The sequence below is a fragment of the Schistocerca piceifrons genome, chromosome 4 (genome assembly GCF_021461385.2).
Source record: "Schistocerca piceifrons isolate TAMUIC-IGC-003096 chromosome 4, iqSchPice1.1, whole genome shotgun sequence".
Taxonomy (NCBI): domain Eukaryota; kingdom Metazoa; phylum Arthropoda; class Insecta; order Orthoptera; family Acrididae; genus Schistocerca; species Schistocerca piceifrons.
In genome coordinates this window covers 542,959,634-542,963,716 of record NC_060141.1, presented here as the reverse complement: position 1 = coordinate 542,963,716, position 4,083 = coordinate 542,959,634, and the positions used below count along the sequence as shown (strand labels likewise).

Here is a 4,083-nt window from a genome sequence, read left to right as displayed (position 1 = left end):
CTCACATTCAACACCCATGTCACCATTACCCTCTGAGCTTTTTGAATGATTTTTCCATAATGAGTCCATGCCACACTGCCATAAATCAATAATCGCAGTAAACTCAGAGAAAAAAAATTCTTTTTGAAATACTGCGAATCCTTCATTTTGGGAACACTATTAAAGTAACCAATAGCACTCCATTATTCTTCTTCCGTTTATAACAATTCCGTCCAGCCGTTTTTTGCAACAAACATAAATACAAAAATTCAAAATTACAGTAGAGTCGGCGAGATCCCTGACAAATAGCAGCACTGTTGCCAGCTTTCAGCTGCAAAGTACAAACTGCTGCAGCGGTAAAGGAAAGTTCCTATACAGAGGTGCGATAACAATGAGGCGCTGCCATAGAGGAGCGTACGAAGTGTGTTATGTGACTGGTTCAGGTAGACGAGGGAATCAGCTATGCCGCGCCCACTGCAACTGTTCAAGATCTTCTTTCACTAACTGGACCTGTCATTTGTACTATATTGTGTTCGATGTGTTGATTATATTATATATGACGGTAGTAACTGTTCCCGAAAGAACAGTTACCGTGGATGACCATGCAGCTTTGCTAGAAATGAAATGATAATTAAATGGACACCCTAGCTGCAAACAGGCGTTGATGTACTTCATTGGGGACATGTTGAAAATGTGTGCCCCGACCGGGCAAAGCTGCATGGTCATCCACGGTAACTGTTCTTTCGGGAACAGATACTACCGTCATATATAATTAAAATATGGCTTCCCGGCCATTGACCTTCTTGTGCGAACGCACACACTATGCCCGAACTCGTACGGGACTTGGTAGATTAATCTGCCACGAGTAATGAGTATGATGGGCAAACATCTATTAGGCACACTACGAATGTAGTGGTGTGGACATGTTGGGAATGTGGATCTCACGGGGAGCGTGCAAGGGATAAGTCCCTGCAGACGCACTATCCTCTGTGCCTGCGGTGGCTCAGATGGATAGAGCGTCTGCCATTTAAGCAGGAGATCCCGGGTTCGAGTCCCGGTCGGGGCACACATTTTCAACATGTCCCCAATGAAGTACATCAACGCCTGTTTGCAGCTAGGGTGTCCATTTAATTATCATTTCATTTGTTGATTATATGTTTTTTTGTCTTAATATAGAGCTGACATTGCTCTTGCTAACGGGTGCAGGGCATATTTCTAAGATACGTCAACCTAGATAAAGCGTTCGTCAATGTAAAATGGTGTAAGATGTTCGAAAACCTTAGTAAAACAGGTTTAAACTTTAATAACAGACGGGCAATACAGAATATGTACAAGAACGAAGAGGGGAAGAGTAAGAATGGAAGGCAGAAAGTGCTCGAATCCAGGCAGGGACATAATCTTTCACCATTACTGTTCAATCTGACATCGAAGAAGCAATGGAGGAAGTAAAAGAAAGGTTAATAAACGGAATTAAGCTCAGGGTGAATTAATATCACTGATAAGGTTAGGTTATGACATTGCTGCCCCAGAGAGAGTGAGGAAGAGCTGTAGGACATGTTGAACGGAATGACCAGCCTAATGAGAAGATACTACTGACTGAAAGTAAATCGAAGAAAGGCGAAAGTATGAGGAGTAACAGATGCGAGATTAGTGAGAAACTTAGCAAAATTTGGAACCATTGAAGTAGACGAACTGAAGGATTTTTACTGCGTTGGAAGCAAAATAAAATATGTGGAGGAAGCAAGGAGCATATTAAAAGCAAACTAGTACAGGCGAAGGGAGAATTCCTGGCCAAAAGGATTCTAGCGGTATTAAACATCGCCGTTACTTCGAGGAATAAATAGCTGACAACATCCGTTTGCAGCATTGCATTGTACGCAAATGAATCATGGACTATGGTATACGCGAAACGGAAGACAATCGAACAGTTTGATATGCTGAAATTTAGGTGGACGCATAAGATAAAAAATAAGGAGGTTCTCTGCAGAATCTGCTAGGAGAGAAACATGTTGGAAATATCGATAAGGAGAAGATACAGGATGATCGGATGTGTTAAGATATCGGGGAATAACTTCCACGGTACTAGAAGAAGCTGTGGTTGGTGGAAACTATAAGGGAAAGACAGATTGTGGTATTATATTTCGCCTGCCGACCGCTTCCGCTAACAAATCGAACCCAATGAAGGTGACGCGATACCGTGTGGCCTTGAAGGAACTGACTTTATCCTACTTCGAAGCGTAAATCAAGCACTCTCTTTGAAAACTGGTTGATCAACGCTCCTCATGCTACGTCTGTCTTATCAGCGAGTTCTGAGGGAACTCTCCAGGTCTGTTAGGTTGCCGTTACCTGACTGCTCACAACCGCCAACTACCTCCCAGGAATGTATCTCTGCACTCACGGCGTCCTACTCCAAACCAAAAAGCTTTTCTTGCAGTTACCACCATCTTGGTTTCCACCAATAATTACAATGTGGAAGGTATTAAATTTAGCTTGGCCAAAGTTACTCCCTTACAGAGGCAACAATGTTAAGTAATTTCCTTCTCAGTCTTGTCTCGGGGATACACAGAACATTGGGAGGCAGAATTTCTTTTTATTTTAATCTATAGTTTAATTCGCTTGTAAGGTGGCAGAATAAATGAAGGTAAGATTCGCACCTTACATGAGAGCTTTATACATCGCAACGGGAAGGTGAATATGACACCTTACTTAATTCGGCGGTTATGAGCAAATTTGCCTATCAGTATGTAATGCAAAAAGGGATGACACTCAACCGATAGTAATTAACACACCGTTCCTATATAAAGCATGTCCATGAGCAGAAGGTGCAACAAGCATCGAGAGGCGTTTTAGTTTGGAATTCAGAGGGGCGGTAGCAGAGGCAAGGCCTCGCCATGGGAGATACAACAGAAATCACTTAAAGGGGTGTCTCAAACCAGGTCAACGACCGTCCAGGTGACTCAGATGGGGAGAGCGATCTAGCTGGCCATCTGAGGGAGGACAGGAAAGAAAGTTTTTAAAATCTGCGTTTCAGAATTCTAAATAGATACTAACAAGACCATTGACGCATTTTCGATCACGTGTCCAGCGAATGGTACACATGTGAGAGACAATGTACGCATTTTGACATCTGATGTGGGCACAAAACGCACTAGGAAGGAGTAAAGAGCCGAAGTTTCGATGCAGTTTAATGTTAGGGCCCTTGCGATTGGTAGAGAGAGTTTCCACAAAATAAGAAGAATGCTCCCATTGGTCGAAAAAAGCTGTGACGTGAAGAACGAAAGAACCCAGGTAGGGAGACAGGGTGGCTATGAGAAAGAAAAGACTGAAATTTTGGGGGACTCTTCTCTGAAATGGCGTCTAGTGCAGAATGGAGCGCATAATGCTCTGTACGACGCAGAGAAGAAATTTGGGTGAACACTGCGTTCACAGCAGCTGACATCCAGCTAGAAGTTAGATGTAGCATCGTTTAGCTCCAACTGTGGAGAAACAAACCAGCCAACTAGTTAGTGGTTCTTGCAAGAACTGAGAGGGAATTATAATGGGCATACTGCTACAGCCATGCGCGTGTATATAGCCATATTCTAAGACTATGGATCAGTACAGGTTTTCTCGAATAACGAGAAACATAGGGAGAGTTTATGCTGAAAAAAGTCAGCAAAGGTTTTAATTAGTTTAATAGGAATTTCAGCGGAGAGAGCGGCCTAGCAGACGACAGCTCATCACAGATTAAGGTAAATACCACGTGCAGAGGCGTAAACTTGTTGGTTCACCAGCCTCTGTCCACTGTAATCTGGAGCGACCTTGGCTAATCTTTTGCTGAATTTGTCACATAACTAACCATCCACCGTAAATTTGATTGTCATCCTAAAAATAGTACCGAAGTTTGAACCGGAATCGGATGATTTTTCGTAGTACTAACCAACATCATAATGAAATCATAATAATAATTTTATAACTTTAATATTGTCATGTTTAGAATAATTTAACTCTCTGAGAGTTAATATTTAATATTATTGTGTTTAGGATTATTTCACTTTTTGATGTTGATGAGATGCCTTATCCTGACAACTATTTTAACATTGTCACATTGTAAACTGTGTGAAA

The 4,083-nt window shown here is 42.0% G+C and overlaps 1 non-coding gene across 1 annotated transcript; it reads left to right on the top strand.

Annotated features, from left to right (window-relative positions):
• The first annotated feature begins 970 nt into the window (after positions 1-970).
• Positions 971-1,045, top strand: Trnak-uuu. The gene has a single exon. It is a non-coding gene; the product is annotated as a tRNA-Lys (tRNA).
• The last annotated feature ends 3,038 nt before the right edge of the window (positions 1,046-4,083 follow it).